A 27,209-nucleotide genomic window follows, 5' to 3' on the forward strand; every position below is an offset into this window, starting at 1 on the left:
TGCAACCGAATTAGATCAACCTAACCTAGATGCTCTCCACCGAAGAATAAAGAGGTCGGGTCTTGTGGAAGCTACTGTATTTGTGCAGTCCCTTCAAGCACCTGAGTTTATAATGACCATCACTCCATTCTACAATCCAGAGATAAGAAAGTGTATGGATGCACATGGAAAAACTATTATTGACTTGTCACCGGATATGCTAGGGTTTGTCTTTGGAATCTAGACTAGGGAAGAGGCATTCTTATTAATAGAAGAAGAGGCCTTGAAAAAATGAAATGAGAAGGTGTCAGCTAGCAAAAGACACATGAATACCAACTGGTTGGAAGAGGAGAGGAAAACAGGGCTCAAGGCTACAGAGATCTTGAGGACAGACTTCAAAGAGCCTCAGAGAGACTTGATCATCATGCTCAGCAGGGCCTTTGCAAGCCTGACTGCAAGCATTTCCACCCTTGGATGTTCCAATTTATGAGTACCATATTGATAGGAAAGCAATACTTTGATTGGCAGCAAATCCTTTCAGATAAAATTTGTAAGCAGATGAAGGAGGTGCAACACACCCAGAAATTCTTTTTCACATCCTATGTCATTTGGGTAGCTGCCAGAGCTGAAAAGTTTCCAAGCCTACAGGTAGAAGGGCAGCTAGGAGAGAAGGAGTGATAGAAGAAGATATGGGAATATTATTCCTAGCTCACTCTAACAAATGCAAAGACACACTTTAAGAGGGTCAATGATGCTTTCATCTTCCCTATAATCATTAAGTTGACTGGAGACGCAGGATATTGGATAAGCCCAGAAGCCATGGCTATCATCCGAGAGTGGGCATGTTGGTTCATCCAAAACCCACGTTCCACTTACATCAAAGTTAGTGGATTCACAGGGAATCCAATGCTACTGCCTCGTTATTGAAACGATAGGGTAATCCTGTTGGAATATGTGAGACAACTTCTTGGTCTCCAATAACTGCTATCTTTTAAACATAAAACAGGTATTGACTTCTCAGTGTCCATTGGGTACTTCGCTTGTTCTAAAATAAAAGTGGCAAAATTGGTCAAGCAAGAGCTTCAAAATTTGAACCTGAAAGAATATAATCATATTAGGGAATTTTATGTTCCCTATGGGAAACTTAAGCAAGCTATGCCTAAGGCATATGAGGGGCATAGGCCCAGCCTGGAAGACTTTTGGGCCAACTTGCAGGACAGTTTTTAGGTTAGGGAGAAGAATTACAATAGGTTTTCTGTGCCGTAGGTTAAAGACTTTGGTATCGAGACTAACCTCCCTAAAGACCTAAGGGATGATGGAGAGTTACTCGATCCAATTTATAAAGAATCAAGGATATACAAGAGGCCCCTCTCCCCAGTGCAATGGTCCGCAAGCAAAGATACAAATATGGAGAAGGTCTCCCAAGTAGTCATTAGAAGGACTAAGCAATGGTTAAGCCAGAGGGTCAGACCCAGTGCATCAAAAATAAAACAAAAAGAATCCACCTCAGGGGTACCGTAGTCAAGAGGCGATAAAGAGTATGCTCGAAAAATGAGGTCAGATTCAAGACAGAATACCTCCACTGACCCAGGAGAGGAGGACAAGCCTCAGAAAAGAACTGAGGACTTGCTAAAGAAACTTCAAGAAAAGATGAAGGAGTTTGAACTACTAAAGAAGGCTGCAGACTTAGGGGTGACCGATGGGCTAGCCGTCGTTCCACTTGCTAGAGTTCTCCCACCAAGGATTGCTATAGGCCACACCGGAGGAGAAGATATTCAAGAATAAGAAGGGATCCCAGAAGCCACCATGAAGGTACCTGCTTAGCCACACTCCACAGGTACAACAAGTCCTTTAGGCACCGCTGCTCTCACACCACCATTTGTTAGTGTATCCACAGGGTAGCCTGGAGTGCAAGCTTTTACATCCACTACTGAAAAAGTGAAAATTAGAAACGTCGAGTCTGACTCTGACTAGGAGGAAGAGGATCTTGACCAACAACAACCTCTAGGTAGTGAGCAAGAAGGAGGTGAAGCGGAGGATATCTTGAATGAAAGGTTGATTCTAACTCCTCAAGACCAAGAAGACTTGCTTAAGGATATAGAAGCTAGGCAAATAGAGATGGACCTAGGGAATGAAGAAATGGCATTCAATGAGGAGGTTAGTGGTAAGCTAGGAGAGTTACACAAACAATAAGCTCTCCAAGCTAACTTAGCCCGCCAAATTTCATCATTCCAGGTTCCTGGCGAAACGAGAGCTGAAGTAGAGAAGTAGGTAGAGGAGCAGGCAGAGGTGCATGTAATAACTGCTAAGATTTTATCACATCAAGGTGATAAAGCTGAGGATATACCAGAATGGTTAGAGTTTACCTTTGAGAAGAAAAAGAGAAAAGCAGAGCTTCCCAAGGTTACTCTACAACAAGCAATCACCGAGGAACCACCAAAGATTAAGAAGTTGAAGATGGTTCACCACTTGTCGAAAACTAGTTCCGGTGAAGTCATTGCAGATGTGGCGGTTCCATCGCAGGCCAAAGGACAAGCTTCTCTAAAATACCAAGTATTGCAGGTAAACCTAGGTAAGCAGACCAAGTGGGGAAAGTTAGATACCTTGGAGCTAGCCACAAGTGTTGTCAGAGGGCGTGTGGAAAAGGAGCATAGTTCAAATGTAGAACTTAAAGCACAGCTTGGGCAGTATAAACATCGCTTGGTAGAAATGTACAAACCTTTGGACTCCTGTAGGACAAATGACCTGCCTTCAACCTTATCCTTGCCAGAAGGAGATGTAAAGGCACTATTAGAGGTGAGACGAGTAGCTGCGGCTGGTAAGTCTTGGACTCAAATGAATGTTGCCAAAATTAGGTTGTTTTTATAGGACACGATGGAAATATACCGTAAAACAGTACAGGCAAGTGGAGATTTGGCAACCTGTTCCACACATTGGGAATAGAAGGAAAACACCTTTAATAAATAGCTCTGAATTTTGAAGAAGATACTACGGTTAGGAGAGGAGCTAATAATAAAAGAAGATCTCTTAGGAGGAGATAATTCTGAGAATTTACAATCCTATATTTACATTTTGGAGATGAAGGTAGAGATGTATCAGCAATATGTCAAGGAGATGACTAATATTCGGAACCCTCTTCTAAGAGAGATTTTGTCATATGAAGATTTTGTAACGAATATAGTAGGGCCTTTTGGCCTTGGAATGGCCGATACTAGAATAATGGACCAAAAACAAGTTTTGAATCAATGGGATGCATATGAGGCAAAAAATTTAGGACCAGCTGCCCAATTCAATTCTACCCTTATGGATAGATACACACATCTGATTACTCAATGTCAGGAGGTGGCGGATATGGTAAAGGAATTAGAGGAACAAGGAGTACATGTAGAGGAGACTTTGAAGAAGTATAAATTTAGAATTAAGCATGTAGCCAATCCACCTGTTCAAGCAGTTGCATGCATTAATTAAAAATTATAAGGCATTTACCAAGAAATAAAAAAAAGCTAGGCACACAATTGCTAAAGATAGCAAAGCTTTTTCTTAATTTTTAAACTTCTCTTCTTACTCAAAGTTCCAATTTTGAAAATCCTGCATGGTTACGAAAATGTGGCTCACCCAGCATGGTCTTCGTAGTGCTCATGCAGCGTCCATTTCGTAGTTGTTAAGTGGAGTGTCCAAGCAGAAACTTGCAAGTTAACTGCGACTCCTAATTTTTAGTTCTTAATTTATGGTAGAATTATTTCCTAAACAATAGGGTGAAAAACTTTTATAAATTGAGAAGTTGAATTCATTTGTAGGGGTCCCCAAATTGATGATTTGTGGCCCACTTAGAGATTTTAGAGATTTTTGCAGATTGTTAAGAAGTATGAGTTATTTTTGCTATACATTAATGGAGATTAATATGAAAAGCAGCTTGTAAATTGTCTGATTTACATCTATATTCTACCAAATTGTTCTGTGTAATTGGTAACATCTATTATTTTGAGTTAGCAATGTGGTAATCTTTTTGTCTATTATGATATGAACCATATTGCGCATGTCAGTGGTGTATGGGAATTACTGTGATAGGCCATATTGTTGATGATTCTATGTCCACAAATTTGTGAAATCGATGATTTTGCAGGTTTTATGGAAGTCCGTTGTTGAATGCTAACTTGGATAATATTTGATAATTGCTCAAATTGCAGGGAACTAATTGAATAGTTTATTGAGTTGTCATTGTATTGATTTTCATTGTTATTTTCTTGTTTCCCTTACGCTTCACATTTTATTTCCCCAAAGAGTCTTAAATCATAAAATACAAAAAAAAAGGGAAGTACAGTTGTTCCTAAACCAGGGAGATTTAGTTCTAACCAGTAGGCCCCTTTACAGGTATAACCACATCAGCCATTGAGTTATCCATCACCGTCAAGACTTGACTACAAAGACCTTGAAGTATTGAGTTCTTCCAAACACGTTACTTTTCAGGAGAGGTGGTGAGTGTTTGCATAAACTACCTGACTGTTGGTGGGTGTGATAAAATGCCCGTCAACACAACCAAGCACTAAAAATAAAAATGGAGGACATAATTTCTCGAAACAATGAAATGTCTGAGAAGAATTTTGTAGTTGTACATGCCATTCAAGAAGATATCAATAGGAGGTAGGCTCGTAGGAAATGTCATTTGGATTCTTCCCATGCTATTGGTTTAGAGTCGACGGTGTCTAAGGTGAAAGCTACCTAGAGTCCCCTACTACTTCATCTAGTTAAGCTTCAAACTGGAGGCTCCCCTTCTCTGACAAAGTGAAAGGGATGAGCCACAAATAAAAAATTGAAAAACCCCACTAGATAGGCTATATGTTCATTTCTTTGGTGGGGGTGTGTCTATTAGTTTTTTTGTTATGTTTGTTTAGTTTTGTCTAGTCTTATCTTTGGGTTTTATAGTGTCTACTTATGCATATTTGTTGGATTTTGTTCTTTTTTGGTAGCTACAACTTTGATTTAGGGTTCTCACTCCTTGTGATTCTCTTAGTTTCTTCATAGTAGTGGCTATGTAATGGTTCGGTCCTCTCCCAATTTAACCTATCAATATTCCTGATAAAAGGAATATGCACTATATATTACATAGGGACTTTCTTTTGAACACTACTAGATACTAAGAGTGGGGGTGAATTAACAAACACTAAAACTTAATCAAATTTAACCTTTCACTTATCATTTATTCCATATACCTTATACATGAAAGTAAATAATTGAAAGCACAAAAGCAACCACACAAGAATACTAATATTTTAACATGTAAAACCCAAACTAGGAAAAACTATGGTGAGAACTATCTCACTACATGATAATCAAATCTGAATGTTAAGGCCAAAGGTCAAGGAGCTCATTTCCCTTGAGATGAGTTGCAAATCTAAGGCACACAACCTCAGAGAAAGATACCAAAAGGACATGCAAACACTAAAGATCACTTCTTCAATGCAAAATGCAATAATTTTAATAAAAAGACACCAACAAGGTTGAACTATAAAGAACTACATCTTTTGAAATGTTGTGCACATAATTCACAATTCAAAATACATCAGAAACTATCGTCATCACTATTTTGAAACACTTTTAGACCACTATACTACTTCACACGCACTTCACACATCACACACAATACTCATACATGTTCCAACAAGGATTCCATCCTTTATTTAACAATTGTAACCTCAAAGACATCAATTAGGTTGGCCTAATTAGATGTAACATGTAAACACAAAATTATCGGCCAAAAAACAAGATCCAATGCAATAAAAAAGGAATAATGAGATACATTAACCATCACATCATGTCAATGCATCTTCATATCCATGCTAAATAATCACCCATAGATCCACATGCAACCACACAAACCAAAACATTATAAGTTAGGTGCAAAAGATAATTTTGTCAAAGCGCACCACCACAACTTTGCACAAACTTCAATGCAGACCACTAAGAGTACTTGTGGATGCATAAGACAACATAGCAAGTATCTACATCACTGAAGAATAAAACTACATCACCAAAATAGTAGTAGGTATAGGAATCCTTTGCATTCTTATACACTACACCAAATCAATCACACTTGACTAAATACCAACTATAGATCCTAGAAACCAATGTACCAAAGCTTTAAAAACCTCAATATACATCATTATAAATCTTCTGACAAAACTACAAATAGATTCCACTTATCTGCATGATCACATTGCTATCCTACCATAGTTGCACTATATTATATCACATCCAGACCAAGGAATGCTACCAAGTTGCACATCTATATCACCAAGTTTGACATCAATGACAACAAGAACTCATATTTGCAACAATCTCCCCTTTTTCATTGAAGGTCACACTTGTACCAACCCAAAAATCACTTCCCCTTTCACATCAAAGACAAAGAATGTCTTCTTACAACAAAATCAATATTCTACACATAACTCTCCCTATCTACAAGATCTCAAAAATTGAAAACCAAAATTGTTTCAGAAAATCATCTACATATGTACATGATCAAAATGTCTTACCAAAATTCATCTAAGCACATTATTGGGCAGGTTGACCACTTTGCTAGGCTAGGGATATGTTTTCTATATACACTAATTTCAACTAAGCCCAAGTAGAATTCTAGTCAACTTCTATACAAATCACAATTTTTCCCTTTTTCCATTCTTTGCCTCATCACAATTATTCAGTACCTTTATTGATTTATACAATTTTTGAGAGCCTTCAAGAATTTTCACCATACTGGTGAGATGTATGTCAACTATATCTCTTAGCCTATAAAATTCTTTATTTATTTTCTCCTTTTGATCCACTAGAAGATTCAATTTTGCATATAGATTCTCTATGTTTACCCTCTCTTTGTCATTATCGTTGTTCTTCAAGTATGCTATATTAGTCACCTATACAATTCTAGCTTAAAAAATATTTATTTGATTTTGTATATTCTATGTGAACTCGAGTCATCAGTGGCTAAACATATATATTGATCATACTATCTACAATCTTGTAAAAATTGGTTGTTCTCTCTCGTGACTAGTTATGTGCATCTACACACTTATTCATGAGATCACGCAACCTCTTCTCTACCATCTTATTTTAAGAATCTGAACTAGAATTATTGCTTGCAAGTTAGAAACATAGTCCTTCACTCCACTCAACAATGCCTACAACTACTCCTATTCACTACAAGACTCATCGATTGTCACCTCTAGAAGTTTCTCATGGAGAAATTTCACTATGTTATTTATCATTATAGTATGTGAACCACCTTAGAAATGATATATTTCTTCCTTACTATATGGTGGAGAACATCACTCAAATGTAGCATATGAAGGCATGACAACTTATATAAGTCCATCTTACCCCATGTCATGGGTACTTGCAACACTTTGATGTAATAATTGGTTCAAACTTCATTTGCAACTGTAATAATTATAATCCAAAATCTTTGGATAGTTAAGAATATTTTCCCACTCAAATTCTTCTAATATCCTTCTTCTTGTCCTTTACCAGACTCATTTGTTACTTTTCCAAACTATCTTTCTTCTCCTCTGATTTCTCTATTTTTTCTTCTTTCTTTTCTTCTTCACTCTTCTCCTTCTTAGTTTCCTCTTTATTTTGCTTATCTTAAGTATTATCCAAAATCTCCATTATCACATTGTTTACATCTTGTCCTACATCTACTTGATCACCCAAACCACTTTCTACTTTTTTCTTTCTCTTCTAAGCACCTTTAAAATGAAAAGGGTTAATGAAAAGGCTAAAGTGAGTCTACAAAAACAGTAAGAGAATGAAAACCAAAGTGCAAACAAAACATAAATGAAACTCCAAGGGTATGCAATCTACAATACTACACATACAACTTTAGGCACATACACAAATAGGAGTATCAGTTGAATTAAATTTTGGAGTAATTTTGATAGCATTGTCGCATTCCTACAATACACTATACAAAATTTCATCCAAACATGTTAACAAATAGAAGAGAAACAAATAGGAAACGAAAAAAAACATATAAGAGGTATGGAATCCAAGCCTCATAGATCAAATTTTAAATCCCCATCCAAATTTAAAATGTAAGCTATATTTAAAATTTTCAAGGTATAATTATCATAATTTTCCATACCCTATCATAGCCAACGTTCCAACTTAGAAATATTAATTTGTTGTCTTCCTCCTTTCAAAGATGCTTTATGGAGTACATCATAAGACTTATAATATTGGATGTGATTCTAATGTAACCCCTATAATCATAGCCTTGCATTTCATAGAATCTTACATAAGAAATGACCATAGCCTACAATTTTGTAAGATGCTTTTACACATCACAATTATTGGAAAATAAACAAGTTCAATACCAAAGATTGTGAAGATCAATCTCCATCTAATAGACTAATCAAAGGATGAGCTACAAGGCTCAGAAAACTACAACGTGAAAATCTGAAACTTATATGAAAATATAAAAGTTAAGTTCCCTTAATGTAGAAAATTGTGATTAGATTCTTCTTTTTAATGATGTCAAAAGTCAACCCTACATTTCATGCTTAATAACCCTATCTTATGTGAGTTTATTAAAGAAATAAATAAAGAACAACATCACCATAAGATAGAAGTAATGATACATAAATCAACAACATAAAACCACCACATAACATAGGATTAAAATGGAGAAACCTAGAGGTCAAGTATACATTATCAATAATACATGTGATTACAATTCATTCACTTTCATTATCCTCTTTACCTCCAACATGGCAACACCTGTATACCTATGAACAACCTCTTTATGTCCTACTTGTCCTTGTTTCTATAAATTAAACTCTACATTAAACTATTCTTCATATTTTCTAAATCCAAGGAGCTAAATTTATAGAATGACAAGAGCTCCAAAACTACCAAACAAGGCATCCAAGGAAGGCTCTTCATTCCAAATGAACATAAACCTTGATCTCCTTCATGTAATTCATAAGGGCATTAATTTTGGCTCTAATACTTTCCATCCAAATTGGGCATCCAAACTTGCAAGATAAGAATTACATTAAATGTAATTAATGATAGCATAACAAGAGACACCTAAATTGCCCCTACTTGGAGAATCCCAAAGGTCACTTAGTTGTCCTCTTCCTAAGTAATTAATTACCCCATTTTAGGCATCCACATGTGAGGAAAATAATATTAAATAATTGTGTTACAACTCATGTTTGTCGGTACTAGTGGAATCCATCACCCCTTATGAATGTATTACAAACAATAGTGAGGATAACTAATTTACCCTAAGTGCCTTAGGACACTTTCTAAGGATGTTGGAACCATGTCATAGGATTTACAAGTTAGATATCACCTTAATCATAACAAGAATGGCATAAGATTCTCTTACAACTCCTTAAACAATCCAAGATTTCCAACATAAGGAAAGAGTGTCACTTGAAAGTGGTATGTCCCACTTCTTATGTAAGAACAAAATAATAATAATGAATATTCAAAATGAAAGGTCGAGACACATTTCTCAATATTTCTAGCCATATTGTTTCTATGATTTGAATAAAATAAGGTGTTTATTTATATATATTTAGTGATTCTATCATACATTTCTAATCAATGTGAGAATGATACATATAATTTTATTTATTCAATGTAATGATATCATAAAAGTAGTGTTTTTACTTTTGTCAAGGTTATGTGATACAGATTAGGAGATTAATTTTCTAACATACATGCACTTCAAAATCTCTCTCTCTCTCTCTCTCTCTCTCTCTCTCTCTCGCGCATGTGCACACACACACACAAGATAAAATAAAATAACTTGTAATACATGTTCTTAACATTTTTCTACTAGTTCATTTAAAAATCGCTTAATGAAACAAGTTCAAACTTGGGGGTGTATATGGTGAAAATGGATAACAATAATAACAATATTGAAAGGCTAAATGAATCCAACCACAAAACCCTAGCCTAACAATCAACAAAGATCCACCATAACATATGAAGATTACCTAAGACAATGAAAATCACATGAAATCACAAAGATTATACCATCACATGTCCAATAGGGTTTTGATCTCCATTCTTCCTATCTCCATTGATCTTGCTTGATATATATTTGCTCTCAGATTTTATGTGCACAAGAGCTCAACAAAGAACGGAATGTGGTTGCAAGTAGGATGATAGTGTAGTCAATTGATCAAGTAGTTAGCTCATTAGGGTGCATCATTAGGGTTTGATAATGAAGGAAGTATCATCTTATATAGAAGACACCATATGAAATGGAGGGATAAGATTGAGAGGTGTAAAAGGAGGTCGGCTATGATTAGAGGGTAGGTAAAAGAAATAATAAAATAATGAAAGGGGTAGGTAATGTATGAATTAAGAGATGAATGACATGTGTCATAGGTAGTAAAGGCTAATGAATTAATTAAATAAATAAAGATTTATTTAATTAATAGAAGAAGTGGGATAATTAAATAAATAAAATATTTATTTAATTTAGGAAAAGGATAATTTAAATAAATAAATGTATTTATTTAAATGAGAAATAAGGCTAGAAGAGGATAAATGAATTAATTAAATAAATAAGGATTTATTTAATTAATAGAAGAATTAGGCTTAGATAATTAAATAAATAAAATATCTATTTAATTAGACATGACAATTTTAGGTGTCTACATTTTGCCCCTCTTTGAGACAATGTGGCTTGTCGCGTTGTTTCAAAGAAGATAAGATGAACTGATACAGAGTTGCCCCAGAATGGGAATGATATGCCCTCTCGAGAGATTGGATGAAAATGTCTGAAAAGATTGTAGACAATCTCTCGATAAGAAAGAAAGGCTAGAATGGAATGGTCGGATAAAGTGACAAAGTCATGGGATAATGAAGACTGACTCAGAAAATGAAGGCGAGGGCTAGGGTAGGCTATAAGATAGACCACGGGGGAAAATACATCCTCATTGTCATCTACACATCCACAAGAGCATATTGCAGAGCGAAAATTTAGCAGGAGCAGTCAGCAGTGATGGCTTTCACTTACAGATTCGACCGCATTCGCTGATTCCAGAGGCCAGTAGAGGCAGGAGAGCCGGTAAGTACCGCCCAACCTCCTCGTACTTTGACACATTTAATTTTGTCATTAATGCATGCTAGGTAGGGTCATAAATGCGCTTAGACTAGGGTCCAAAAAGTGTCAAAAAATGTTTAGGCGTGTCTACGTTGGTGCCAGGCGCGTCTGTGTTTGTGCCAGGTGCGTCTATGTCTGGACCCGCATCTGTGCTGTTCAGGCGCGTTTGTGCCAAGAAGGCACGTCTATGTCAACTAGGCATGTCTATGCAGAGCATAGGCACGTCTGTGTCCGGTAGGCGCGTCTGTGTCAGACAAGCATGTCTGTGCAGTCTTTGAGAGCGTTTATGTCATGTAAGCACGTTTGCATTTGAAAAGTATGAATTTGCATCTTCTAGGTCAAATCAGCAGTTCTGTGATGAACATATGCTGTCGATTGGATAAGTTGCTGAGAGGATACACTCAAGCAGGTCCTCTAGGAAGACTAGGATAGATCAAGGCACTTTGTGATGAACAGTGAGTACCAAGATAGAGTACTTTGTGATAAATAGGGAGTACTAAAATACGAGCAGCACTTTGTGATAAATAGGGAGTGCAAATGTGAGTAACACTTTGTGATGAACAGGGAGTGTCACACATGTAGTACTTTGTGATGAATAGGAGTACCACTAGGATAAAAGCAACACTTTGTGATGAACAGTGAGTGTCACTAGGATAGATAGCAATGTGCATTGGATAAAAAGTAGCATTTTGTGATGAACAGTGAATGCCACTATGACTGACCTGAGTGATTTGCTTGACTGCAGGAGTATTTGCCGATGCTGGAGTCACGAGAGAGATTCCCGTCGACACAGAGGTTGTGACTTGAGTTGTCGCTTGAGGACAGAGCGACCATCGAGGAGATGGGTTTGAGACATATGCTATATGTGCCTGAGTTTCGGGCAAACATGGGTTTGCTGACTGCGCTGGCTGAGAGATGGCACTCTGAGACGTGCACGTTTCATTTGCCGATGGGTGAGATGACAGTCACCCTGGAGGATGTATACAAGATTCTACGGGTGTCGATTGATGGGGAGCTGATTTCGTATGATTGAGACGGAGACAGGGATGCCCTTAGATGAGTGTTCTAGGATCCAAGACTGGAGATGAGGGTGGGACATGTGGCATGGGACACCATGACAGCCACAAGGTTAGCATTGCCGGTAGTGATCAGAGGAGCTATCAGTGGGTTCTTATGTCCGGATAGGGTGACACGAGGATTGGTTGTGGGCTGGGGGGGAGCACTGGAGACGCTGATGACACAGCATACCAGATATGCCTGGGGACTGTGTGTGCTGGCACACTTGTATTACGAGCTGCATCAGTTTGTTTATCATGGATTAGTGGGATTGGGCTGCAGAGTTACATTGCTGCAGGTATGGGCTTACGAGCATCTGCCGGTTACCCGACCGATACACTTCAGGGGCAGAGGTCATGGGCGCAGCTTCATGCATTTATATGATATGATCACCTCGCAACCACGGATTGGCAGGCTAGAGTACTGGTGGTGAGTGATTGATGACATTGATGAGGTCATATGGCAACCTTATCTGGGCTGTGAGTAGTGGGAGGATGATGCAGTTGAGCTACCGTACACCTTTTGGAGCAGGTACCTGATTGGCGGACACCCTATGTGCTAGAGAGGCAGCTAGTAGACAGGATTGGCCGACAGTTTGATCGGATTCAGAGGATGCCCCGAGGATCAGGCATGTATGCCCACATAGTCAGAGATCAGGCACAGTTTGGGCCGCTACTATCATATGATCAAGCAGTGACTCAGTTGGTGGAGATGATACCTCTTCCTTGGGACATGTGGCTTGAGATCGAGGATGCCAGGATGGATGCTGAGTATACAGCATATTGGGCAGAGCATCCATTCCCCTGATTGACAGATCCAGGAGAGGCACTGGAGGGAGATGGTGGTGGTGATGAGGATGATGGTGGAGGCGAGGGGGGCAGAGGCCGACGGAGGAGGAGAGGAGTAGTTGGAGAGAGGCGAGTTGCACCTCGGAGGGAGGGTGGAGAGGAGAGGTAGGCTCGGGTGGTGAGGGGTCACGGTGGATTGCCTTTACAGGTGCCAGCAGCACATGGTCCCAGGCAGGTCAGATACAAGGACAGGGACAGAGACATGTACTAGTACAAGCACAGGGGCAGGCACCTGCAGAGGATGAGCTACAGGCAGGGGCAGGGGTAGAGGGGGTTGACCCAGTGGAGGTTGAGCTACTGTATCTGAGGGAGATCTACCAGGGCCAGGCAGATGAGATTCAGGATCTGGAGAGGGAGAGGGATCGACTCAAAACGAGGCTCAGGGATACTGAGCGAGAGCGGGATCAGGCTATCCAGCGCTACACAAAGGCTGAGACAACACTGAGGGCTAGGAGGCAGGCAGCAGAGGACACAGGGGCTAGATATGCTTATGTCCTGCAGGCAAGAGAGGAGATAGCCTATTGGAGGGACCTCTACTATGGTGCAGTGCCAGCAGATCAGCGGGCGAGGAGCTTCCATAGACCGTCGTGTACAGTAACAGCTACGGGAGGGAGCCGGAGGAGACAAGCATCGAGTGGTGGGGTCATGGGTCCTCCACCACCACTAGATAGAGGGGACATGCAAGATGATCCTAGAGCGGGTCCTTCAGGGGGCTCAGATTCCATCGAGGCCAGGCGGCTCCGAGGGAGGGAGTTCATCATAGCCTTAGAGGGCTCCCTTTATATCAGTTTTGTACCATTTTTGTATTGTAGACACCTGCGGGTGCTTTTGTAGCCATATGATTTTGACATCATTGTATCATGACACTTTTGATTATATATATGAGATGATTCATCTTTGCGGCAGCTATATGCATGTGTACCTATGTGATGAGATGTTTTATGATGTATGTTGTATGCTATGGATGAAAATATGTATGTAATGCATATATATTTTTTTTTGTTCTTTTATGTTTTATATATTATGCCAATGCAAATGAATATGATAATGCAAATGTAAATTGTGGTTTATGCTAACAGGTGTTGTGTGCAAGATGTGATGCACTTGTGATATCTATATGAATGTATGAAATGCTTATATGTGGTAATGCATGTGCAACTACATGAAATGCAAATGTTTTTGGTGTGTCATTATACTCAGTCATGTGATAGCAGGCTATGTGGACTCGAGAAGGACGATGGAAGTCAATCAAAAAAGGGGGATGGAAGGCAGAAGATATGAAAGTGAAAGAGCTTCTTGTGCGTTATCATCATTGAGCTTTATTATGGCAAGTAGGTTATGACAATCGAGGCATATGTTCGACCCAAAAAGTCATTGTACCTGTTTGCATGGAGATAAGATAGTTGCAAACAAGGAATGCCCCAGTTCACACTAGACTCTCAGTGTCCTCATATCCTTGGACAAGTCATAGCATTACTAAGAGACAATCCACAGACAGCAAATACAAATAGGTGACGATACCCCATCCTCGCCTTTCTAGTCAAAGACATCCTGGAGATAGAATCTCTAGTCAGAGACATCCTGGAAAAAGCTAAAAGACATGTCACCAGAAAGATAAAATCAAAAGAAAACTAAGACTCGACACCAACACCCACTGTAGTCCTCAAGTTTAGTGTCTCTTGTCACTTGTATAAGTCTTATTTGATTGTGGTCACAATGTTTACCTTCACAAAAAGGATAGATAGCACTGAACCATAATGTTGTCTGAGTCTATTGAAAGATTTGATTTGTTGAAGCCCATTGTTGCTGCTGTGTCTCATCTGAAACTGACTGAATCCATGAAACTGATACTTTATTGCGGAGAAAATGAAACTTTATTGCAGATCTGTGATGCAAATGTTGCTTTATTGCGGATTGTGCGCGGATAGACCAAAGAAAGCTGGAAGAAACTGTACTCCTCGAAACATGTGATGTTCTTAGTTCCACACCCATCACTTGACGTAGGATTTTGCCTTAGCCATACATAGGATCTGATTTATTATGGATGGAAAGGGAGATTTATTATGAATGGCTAACCAATCTTGGGTAGATCAATAACAAGCCATGATGGGAATGGGTAAGTTTATTATGAACGAATAGGTTGTGAGTGTGTGCAAAGTGAAGTGATGAAAGAGAATCTTGGAGGAGGGAGGAGCCATGTCTCTACGCATGGCGCTGGTGACCCAATTTTCACCACGGTACTTGCTCAGGGCGCCACCGAAGTGGTTTTCACTGTTGGACGAAATTATTTCTTTTTACTTTTTTGATTTTTCAATGTTTTTTGTGTCACAAGGCGCCTGTTTGCCAGGTTTTCACCAAGTAACGATTTTTTTGTTTTATAATTTTTTTGTATTTTTGAAATTTTTTGATTTTTTTTGTATTTTTGAATTTTGGATATTCCGAAGAGCTTATGTTTAGAGCCTGCGAAGGTGCATGCTGTTGATAGGATCCTCCAAAGGTTCACCTTCTGTAGTTGAGAGCTGATATGCACCCGATCCATATGCTGCTGTAATAATGTAGGGACCAAGCCAGTTTGGTTCGAACTTGCCCTTCTTCTCTCTGTCTTGTTGATTTTTAGGATTTTCTCTGAGAACCAAGTCACCTACCTCAAATGTGCGAGGCTTGACCTTGTGATTGTAGCTGCAACTCATTCGTTGTTGGTAAGCTTTGAGATGACTAAAAGCAATTTGTCTTCGTTCATCCAATAGTTCCAGCTCTTGTAAGCGAGAGACCCTATAGTCTTCATCACTGATGATGTTTTGCAAAGAGACCCGTAAAGAGGGTAGCTCGACCTCAATAGGAAAGATGGCTTCGGAACCATAGACGAGTGAATAGGGTGTAGCTCTTGTGGGTGTACGGACACTTGTGCGGTAGGCCCAAAGTGCAGGATTAAGTTGAATATGTCAATTACGACCAACATCGTCGACTATCTTCTTTAGGATTTTAAGGATTGTTTTGTTAGACGCCTCAGCTTGGCCATTGCCTTGGGGGTAGTATGGTGTGGAGAAATGATGGGAGATATGGAAGCAGTCATAGAGTTCATGAACATCCTGATTTTTGAAGGGACACCCGTTATTAGTGATAATGGAAACAGGAACACCGTATCGGCAAATGATATAGTTGAGGATGAATGTAGCAATTTGTTTTCCAGTGACTTGTGTGAGAGGCACGGCTTCAATCCATTTTGTAAAATACTCTGTGGCAGTGATAATGAATTTATGACCATTACAAGAAGGAGGGTGAATCTTGCCTATGGGATCGAGTCCCCATTGACAAAAGGGCCAAGGAGATGCAAGCGGTTGAAGTTCTTGTGCTGGTGCATGTATGAGATCTCCATGAATTTGACATTGCTTACATTTCTTGACAAACTGGTATGAGTCTTTTTCCATATTGGGCCAGTAATATCCAGTCCTGATGAGTTTCTTGGCCAAGGTAGGACCACTAGCATGTGGACCACATATCCCTTCATGCACTTCCCGTAACGCAATCTGAGCTTCGTCGCTTTCTAAACATCTAAGAAGAGTTCCATCTAGAGCTTGTCGGTATAGGATATCAGCTAAAATTACATATCGAGAGGATTGGCGAATGAAAGTGTGACGTTGATTATTTGATAGATCAGGAGGTAAAGTATTGTCACGTAGGTATGTGAAAATGGAACCATATAACTAGGATTTAGGACCGACAATGCATAACATCTCAGTAGGCATGATCTAGTATGAAGGGACCAAAAGGTTATCCACCAAGAACTCATAGCGGGTCTCATTTGGAGGCAGATCGATCAGTGAAGCAATTGTAGCCATGACATCTGCGACACGATTCTGCTCTCTTGGTATCTGCTCAAAGTCCATCTTTGTGAAATTTTGTTTCAGACTATCCACCATTTGTTTATAAGGCATCAGCTTCTCATCTTTTGTTTGGTAATCACCAGTTGCTTGGCGGATAACAAGTTGGGAATCCCCAAAAACACGAAGTTCTTGGATCTTCCATTGAACTGCAATTCGTAATCATGTTGTTAATACCTCATATTCCGCTATATTATTAGTGCAAGGAAATGATAAGTGGTATGATTTTGGTGTAGAATCTCCTTGAGGAGTTATAAAGAGGATGCCAGCTCCTGCTCCATGCTGTGTATATGAGCCATCAAAGTATAGTTGCCATGGCTTTGCATGTGACATTGTCAAAATGGATTCATCTGGAAATTCTGAACTCAGAGGAACATCATCTATCATGGGAGCATCTGCTAATTGATCTACGATGGCTTGTCCTTTTATTGCTTTTCTGTCCACATACTCGATGTCGAATTCACTTAGTATCATTACCCATTTGGCCAGTCGCCCAGTAAGTGTTGCCTTATTGAGAAGGTATTTGAATGGGTCTATCCTTGCAACTAACTTTGTCTTATGAGTAAGCATGTAATGTCGTAATTTCTGTGAAGCAAAGACCACAGCAAGGCATGCGCGCTCAATTGGTGTGTAGTTTAGCTCATATCCCACCAATGTGCGACTGATATAATATACTACTTTTTCCTTGCCTTCAGCAATTTGTTGTGCTAAGAGTGCCCCCAATGCTGTTGGAGTAGCTGAAATGTATAATAATAGTGGTTGATCTGGAACTGGTGGCATCAGAACTGGTGCATTTAGAAGATAATCTTTGAGCATCTAGAAAGCCTATTGATAGTTGTCATCCCATTTGAATTTGATGTTTTTATGTAGCAGGTGTTGAAATGGATTACACTTATCTGCCAGTTGTGCTATGAATCTTCGAATGGACTGGAGTCTGCCTTGTAAGGATCGAAGTTGACTGATATTTCTTGGTGGTTGCATTTCCAAAATAGCTTTGACTTTTACTGGATCCACTTCAATTCCTCTTTTGGATACAATGAATCCTAGGAGCTTCCCAGAGGTTACTCCAAAGACACATTTCTTAGGGTTTAATCTTACTTTGTATTTTTCCAACTGATCAAAGGCAACTGAAAGTATGTCCAAATGTGTGTTTTTGTCTATTGATTTGACCAAGAGGTCGTCAACATAATCTTCCACTGTTACATGCATGAGATCATGAAAGATAGTAGTCATGGCTCTTTGATATGTAGCACCTGCATTCTTTAGCCCGAAAGGCATGACATTCTAGCAGAAAGTTCCCCATGGACAAGTAAATGATGTTTTGTGTTGATCCTCAGGTGCGATCCTTATCTGATTATAACCAGAGAATCCATCCATTAATGATAGCATTTCATGACCTGCTATGAGATCAACAATCAAGTCAATATTTGGTAATGGGAAGTCATCCTTTGGACAAGCTTTGTTGATGTCTTTGAAATCTGTACATATTCTGATGCTGCGATCTGGTTTACTGACAGGTACCAAGTTGGAGATCCATTTAGGGTAATCAATTGGGCGTATGAATCCGACATCGAGTAATTTCTCAAGTTCTACTTTGACTAGTAATGCCACTTGTGGATGCATTTTTCTTAATTTCTGTTTCACTGGTTTTGCCCCTGGTTTGACTGTCAGATGATGCATTACCAAATCCAGATCCAATCCAGGCATATTAGCGTATGACCAGGCGAAGTTGATTTGTCGTTCTTTGAAGAAACTTATGAATTTTGACCTTTCAAACTCTGTCAGTGATTGAGCTAGGAATATGTTGTGTGGAACCTCTTCTGTACCAATGTTTGTTTTGATAGTCTCCTCTACCAACATGGATGACTTTTCTTCATATGATGCTGGGGGAATATCGAGCATTCCATCTTCGGGCGCCTCAGAGAGGTTTTCACCCTCAGATACATCCTTTCTTTTTACTTTTTTGGAGTCAGATAGTGCCACAATGTGGTTTTCACCATAAGACCCTTGATTTGTTCTTATTTTCACATTTTTGTGACTGGAAGGTCCAACACCCTCACCAAAATATGCCACGCTATTGAGTTCTATGGTGTATCCTACTTTATGGTCTCCAGGGGGAAGATCATCTCGTATGCCTAGATAGTCAATAAAAGCTTCATCTTTTTGGAATGTATCCAACTGTGCAGGTCCTTCATGATCCCAGTCAATGAGTTGATGGTGAACAAGGGGAGGATCGTTAATGCCCTCGAAGTTAGTGGGGCTAAGAGTGAAGATGTGGTTATATTCGGGTATGTCAAGGTAATTATCGAGGTCATTGATGGCACTCTCCTCATCAGTCTCGATCACAAGCGAATCCAAATTATCATCACTAGTAGCGCATTCTAGAACAGGTGTTCTCATCCTATATGATTTCAACCTAGAACCTTGAGACAAGGACTGTGTAGACTCCTCATAGGTTGTTTCTTGACCAACTCTGAATTTGTTATAAAACTCCTCCTCTTCTGTGGGTTCACCTGGCTCTCTGAATGTCTCGGTGAGTTCGTAGTCACTGGAAGACTTGTCGAAACCCCATTCCCATTCGTTGGAATCTGTAGAATAGTGATTTTCTTATTGAATTTTGGCAGCTTTGATTTGTAAGGCTTCTTCTATCCTTTGGGTGTGAACCTTGGAAGTTAAGAAACCAAGTCCTTTCGAGCGTTCCTTCTTGAAAGTCAATTCAGGTTGTAAAGGTTCAATGATGCCTTCCTTTCGTAACCCCAGAGGGCTTTTTCCATCATACCCGAATTTTTGTAGAATTTTGAAGCCTTTGCCATATTTCTCACATGGAAGATTGATGTGGTCTTGTGTTTCCTCTTCATTGTCCCTAAAAAGCATTTGGTATAAATCTTCCTCTTCTAGTTCGCCCCATCTTTGAAAGGTAGTGGGATCCCATTTGAGTTTCATGATGGAGATTTGCTTGTTAGGATGTGGTCTTCCATATTCTTTTGGGGAACTCATGACTTGTCTTAAGCACATGGTCTGATTGAAAGTATATTCCCCCATGCCTTTGTCCTCAAACTTGCCTTTAAGCTCACCTTGTTTGGATGTCGAAGGTTTTAATGACTCAGGATCAATGTATGCCAATGAAGGAACAACTTCCCGATTACTAGGAATGATGGTCTTAGTCTTTGATTTCAGGTTATTGCAATATATGAATGGATTAGGATCGCCATTAACTGTTACTTCCACTCCATTATGAGGAAACTTAATGCATTGGTGATATGTGGATGGGACTGCCCTCATTTCATGGATCTGAGGATGTCCTAATAATATGTTATAAGTGAGATTTAAATCTAGGACTTGACAGACCACATCCTTTGTAACTAGCCCAACTCTGAGAGGTAAGATGACTATACCCTTGGATGAACACTCTTCATCATCATATGCCTTAATGGTGATCTTGTTTGTAGAATTTACAGCTTTATCAGAATATCCCAATTGTGTGATAGTGCTTAATGTGCAAATGTTTAGATCTGCTCCTCCATCTATCAGGACTCGTTTTATTCAATGTTTGTGTATGAAGGCTTCAATGTGTAATGGCACATTATGTGGCTAACTTACGCAGGCATCATCAGCTTCCTTGAAAGTAAGTGAATGTGGAATGGAAAGGTATCCCACCATGGCTTGAAATTGGTCCACGTTCAGATCAGTAGGAACAACAGTATCTCTCAAGATTTTATCAAGAATGGCTTTATGTGCAGGAGATATGCGTAATAGTTCAAGGATTGAAATGAGCACAGGTGTCTTCCCTAATTGTTCTACAAGGTCATACTCAGGTTTGGTTGATGAAGAAGCGGTGTTTTTAGTTGGAGCACCTTGCAAAGTGATTTTACCTTGGCGGGTTGTAACATGACATTCAAAGGTAGGTTCGGAAGAAGATCCAACACCTTTTAGGACAATCTTGGGTCTGTGAGTAGAATTCTCAGATGTTTTGTCCTTGATGATAATGGTAGAGACGTAATTGTCCATCGAGATGTGATTGATAGTTGAATCATAGTTGTAGGATTCTTTGGTATAGTTGGTTTGATCCTCTGTGGCTTTATCTTTTCCCTTGTCATGTTTTGGGAATGGTTCCTTAAACATCTCATGTTCTTGATTGGAGGAATGTCCCTCAATCTCAATATCACCTCTATCGATGAGATCTTGTATGATGTTCTTTAGTCGATGACAATTTCCTGTCTTATGACCCTTGCTCTTATGAAATTCACAATACTCATCATCATTCCACCAATTTGGTTTGACCTTTGGTTCATATGGAGGAAAATCTGGAACTGTGATTACCTTGTTTGCCACTAGCTTTTTGAAAACTGACTCAAGTGGTTCTCCCAATGGGGTATACTTCCTTCGTGATCTGGAAGTTGTTTGAGTATTCACTTGATTGTTTGTAGAACTTGATCTTGAAAAGATGACTTTGGGCCGCACTGTGTTGGCATCAACAACACCATCATTGACTGTATTCTTGTTTTTATTCCAAAATCTTGGCTTGTCTTTTCTTTTAAAGTCATCTTTGTTTTCTTTGAATATTTTAATGACTCCTTGTTCAATTAGGACTTTTTCTATCACTAAGCCTTTTTCAATGATGTCCTTGAAGGTGGACAAACAAGCTTTCCTTAAATCATAGCCAATGTCTTTGTTAACATTTTGTGTGAACATCTCTACCATTTGTTTTTGTGGAGTTTCACAAGAGCATCTGCTGGCTAGATTTCTCCATCTTTGTAAGAATGATGCAAAAGATTCTCCCTCTTTTTGCTTGGTGTTGCACAAAGTAGTGACTGATATGTCTGTCTCTATGTTGTAGGAGAAATGTTGAATAAGTGCCTCTGCTAAGTCACCCCATGACTTAATTCCAGGTGGAAGTTGGGAAAACCATTCCATAGCTTGATCACCTAAGCTTTGTGGGAATAATCTCATCAAATATGTCTCTTTTGCTGCTACCTCAATGCAAGCTGTGAAAAATTGTCTTATGTGTGCCTTAGGATCCCCTTTTCCTCTATACTTATCAAATTTAGGCGTCAGAAAGTGTGTAGGAAAAGGAGGCATTGGAATGCTCTTGTCAAATGGATAAGGACATATGTCTCTCATTGTGTATGTTGGCTTTGGTGTATTTATGTCCTCCATTTTCTTTTGTAAGTCCCTGATTTGTTGCTCCAAATTGCTCTTAGGTGGAGATCGACGTCTTGGACCATACCCCATGCTTGAGGCACCAATTGGAAGAGGAGCATGTTGCATATATGGATGATATTGATCATACACATGTTCATATGGAGGAGGTTTGTAATGACACTGCGTATATGGACCACTTGGTATAGATTCATGTTGAGGAACCCCATATCTATTTTGCGCATGTATACCATATTCTACAGGCATGTCATGTTCCATTGTGTTGCCCCCAAATTTGACATGAGGTTTCCTTGTGTCCAAATTTTGAGCATGCCTTTGAACATCCAATTGTTTTGGTGGTTGTTCCTTAGCATTGGTATGTGATTGAACATATCTATCTGCATAAGACTTCCATAATGGTCTACAAAGGTAAGTATCATATGTTTGACCATGTGTATGTAGGACCTTTGGTTTTTGAAGCAAAGCTGATGGTGATTTAGGTACCATATGTGGTCCTCTATTTCCTCCACTATTAGGTCTCCTTTGATCCATATTGGAGTGCGGTTGTTGCAAAGGTCGATTTTCCATTATTTGAGACATGTCAAAATCATGAGGTATCTTGGCTCCACTTTGTGCCATCATTTGTAAGAAGTATTGTCTATCCCTCCTCATTATTTCCTCAACCAATCGATTGAAATGGGGATTCATAATGGATTCTTCCACATCTGCTGAATGTACTGAAAAGTTGTCCACATTGTCATTGTGTGTAGCATTGTTGTTTATAGTGTCCATGTTCTCAACATTTGGAATGTTTCTATAGACATCCATGTCAGGTAATGTAGTATGATCAGAATTGAAAAAGATATCATTGTCATACTCATAAGAACTCATGTTTGCGGACTCTTGAGCCTCTTTAGTTTCTCTCCTAGATTTTTGAAGACGGGTTTCAACCATGAACTAGGTATTGACCAAGATGTGAGAGACTAGATGAAAAATGGAAAGAGTATGGAAGACCAAGAGTTGAATGGAATGTAAATGAGTCTGAAGTGTACTTGCAATGTCCAAAGTGTAAGACCAAGTATGTATGTAGTAGAGTAGGTGTGACTTCCAAAGAGAGGATAGTTTCTCTTGATGAGGTAAGTTGACCTTGACTCTAAGTAAAACCAAATGAGACCCAAAGGTAAGAAACCTTGATGAGGGACCACTTAGCAAAGTGTTGTTGTATGTAGTGTGTTGACAAAGTATGATAAGGACAAGCAAGTGACCTTTTCACTCAAGTTTAAACAATTGTGAATGTAATGTGAGATGTAAAGCAATGATGGACTTTGTGAGACCCAAGGACAGGTTGAATGCTAAATGAAACCCTAGAGAGATGACCTAGGAAGCTCAAGAATTCTGAAACTGACTGTGTTTGCTTGCTGGACTGTAACAGTTTTTCAATTCTAGACACAGACGCGCCTGTATAACTCACATACGCCACTTCCCGACACAGACGTGCCTCTGCGATTTTCTGTCAAATGTAATGTTTGCTGTTGGAGCACAGACATGATTCTGTCCTGCACAGATGCGGCTAGACAACACAGACGCTATTATGCCCGACACAGATGTGTTTGTGCAAATTTTGTGCAATTTTTCCAATCTGTGAAGTTGTTTTGTTGTGACCAAATCTGACTATTTGACTATTTTTTCGTGACAAGAGGACATAGTGTTGATGAGGACTCAATGTTTGCAAGTGTCTAGACTCCAAAATGACTCCAAGAAAGTGTGTTGTTTGATGTAAAAATGTTTTGCATACACTTGAAGACACAAAAGACACAATGTTCTGCTGTTTGGTCTTGAATGTTTTGAATGTTTAAAATAAGTCAAGCACAATTCTTATGGCTGGCCAAGACAATAGTTGTGGATCCCACATGGGGTTTTACCCTCAAGGCTACGCTATTCAGAGCGGATACTTAGATGCTTGACCTCACTGGCTCCACCCTCGGCACTCACTTCTCGGGTCAGCCAAGCACCAGTCCCCACGAAAACTCCCCGTGGCAAACTTTGTATCTCTACTAAGAACCGTATGTGTGTGGGCCGCTACCAGAGGTCCGACCTCCTGCCCCAACAACTAGAAGGATTTGGGCTTCTAAAATAAAAAGGTGCTAGTAAGGGCATCCGCTCGTGTGGCCATACATGCGGCACTTTCAGCTCTGTAAATATAAAAGGCTCCCAGTCGGTAGGGGTTACACCCTACAATTGATCAAATAAATTTGATCAAACAGGTTTATGGGGAGACATAGTGTCGGTATGAACTAATCAACACACGTTATTCATAGTTTTCACCATGAATACATTTATTTATAGTGGTTTGGAAGAAGATGGCTTTTCTTTTGCTACCACTTGGGTCACTCTCTTCTCACTAGTAGTCCTAATGACCACACAGGAAGACAGGCCCTCTAAAGATTAAACAAAAAGAGCCTATTACTCAAGACACAAAAGACAATGATTCAATTTTAGTGCACCAATTGAAGTGTTTGCTAATCTATGAAAACAAAGCACACAATAAAAATCCAAAAATCCTTGCCAAGGACCTGCAACAAAGATTGATTAGTAGTTTGGGTTGTTTCCAATGATCACCCCTTCCTGCAAACACATAAGTTAGGTAAATTTTAAAACCCAAAAGACTTTGTGAAAATAGGGGCCTTCAACCAAACGATTTTGCTTCCAAGACAAGCTGCACCAATTTTGTTAGTCTAGATCTGAAAATGTTAGTCCAAAAATAAACCAGATCTGAAACCTCAAATGCAAAATCCGAAAACTGAAAAACTCCAAAATTTTGAAACAAGTGATACATAGACGCGATTACCCTCGACACAGACGCGACTCTGCGACACAGACGCGGTTCTGTGAGACACAGACACAGATAAAAATCACAGACGCGTTTCCCAGACATAGATACGGATAAAAATGACGCAGACGCGTTTCCGTAACACAGACGCGCCTTTCAGAAACCTGCAAAATAAAATTTTGTTGAAAACACGGACGCGATTCCAGATGTCACAGATGCGTCAGAAAATAAAAAATGCGATCCGAAAGTATGCAGACGCGAAAATGTCGAGAATGTTGTCGGAAATGCCAGATCTACAACTTCAAACACAAAATCTACAAGCAAAGGTTAAATGCAAAAGGGACAAGAGTCCCACCGGGCATGCCAAAATGTATATGGTGAAAATGGATAACAATAATAACAATATTGAAAGGCTAAATGAATCCAACCACAAAACCCTAGCATAACAATCAACAAGGATCCACCATAACATATGAAGATTACCTAAGACAATGCAAATCACATGAAATCACAAAGATTATACCATCACATGTCCAATAGGGTTTTGATCTCCATTCTTCCTATCTCCATTGATCTTGCTTGATATATATTTGCTCTTAGATTTTATGTGCACAAGAGCTCAACAAAGAACGGAATGTGGTTGCAAGTAGGATCGTAATGTAGTCAACTGATCAAGTAGTTAGCTCATTAGGGTGCATCATTAGGGTTTGATAATGAAGGAAGTATCATCTTATATAGAAGACACCATATGAAATGGAGGGATACGATTGAGAGGTGTAAAAGGAGGTCGGCTATGATTAGAGGGTAGGTAAAAGAAATAATAAAATAATGAAAGGGGTAGGTAGTGTATGAATTAAAAGATGAATCACATGTGTCATAGGTAGAAAAGGCTAATGAATTAATTAAATAAATAAAATATTTATTTAATTTAGGAAAAGGATAATTTAAATAAATAAATGTATTTATTTAAATGAGAAATAAGGCTAGAAGAGGATAAATGAATTAATTAAATAAATAAGGATTTATTTAATTAATAGAAGAATTAGGCTTAGATAATTAAATAAATAAAATATCTATTTAATTAGACATGACAATTTTAGGTGTCTACAGGGGGAGAGTGGAAGACTAGACGGTATGTTATGTTTCAGTGATTAAAAAACATGAAGGCTTTTGTGTATGTGGATAGCTTTTGATTCTCTCTTATTATTTACCATTTTAAAAAATTCATAGTTTAGAAACTAGGTTAATATTATCTTCAAAATTTGAGCATAGGCATCTCAAATTACTCATTGAATTTTGAGCTTCAATAATTTCAAAAACAAAAAAAGGTGGCTAGTTTTAATCTTGCTTTGACCCTCATTTCTATGCACTTACTCTCATGTATTAATTTTTATTATGATTTTGATCCCAACATATTTTTTACTCTAATTAGCACGTGTTGTTGAAGGCTATTCATGAAAAATATTGATCTATGTATTTGACCACTTCTCGTCTTGGTGTTTTTCATTATTAAATTATGGTTTTATTTGGACAACTAATTCTTTTTTTTAATTACAAGTTTTTTTGTTTTTTTTAAATCTACCTTATATTAGCTTTGTAACTATGAAGAGGGACCTTTATGTTAATGATTTTTTTATTAGCATAATTTCTTTTAGAGCGTTATTAAGGAAATTTTGTTTTGCATTCATAATGTTTCGACATTATAGTTTGTTAAGATTTCTAGGGGTGAAGATGACAACATGAACAATTTAGGTGTTGTGCAAATTAGAGTATTTGTTTATTTCAAATTAATATAATCCGAACTTGGCATCTCATGTTGTTGATATATTTACTAGAGAGTGAATACTTAATATTCCAACAATCTTTCTTTATTGGATCAAAAGCCTATTTGCTAGTTTTTTGGAAACTAGAAGTGGGTGACCCGTTAAAAGACAAATATGTAGTGCCAATCAACTCCAACCAATTTATTAAATTTTTGATTGCCAATTACAATGACAATGTGCAAATAAACTAAGTTCCTCTCTACATTCCGTGTTGTTCACTGTGTAATATGTGCCGTGTTACTGTGAAGACGGTAACAGTGATTAAGTCCAGGGTTTCTCCATAACCAGTTAAATTCTGGAAGTTACGAGTTCGTTTGCATAAGAGACCACATAATCTGGCCTTTAACCTGCACTTCTGGAACGCTAAGCCTTTTAACCCTGCAGTGAGCAAAACCCTTAATCCCCTTAAATAATTTCTACATAATAACCTCGCGGAAACAGGGGCGAAGCTATAATAATGTCAGGGGAAGAGAGAGTTTGAAACAGCTCTCCCAGCTGAGGAAATTCCATGCCAGAAAGGCACCCGCTACA

This window comes from Cryptomeria japonica, chromosome 1 (assembly GCF_030272615.1).
Source record: "Cryptomeria japonica chromosome 1, Sugi_1.0, whole genome shotgun sequence".
NCBI lineage: Eukaryota > Viridiplantae > Streptophyta > Pinopsida > Cupressales > Cupressaceae > Cryptomeria > Cryptomeria japonica.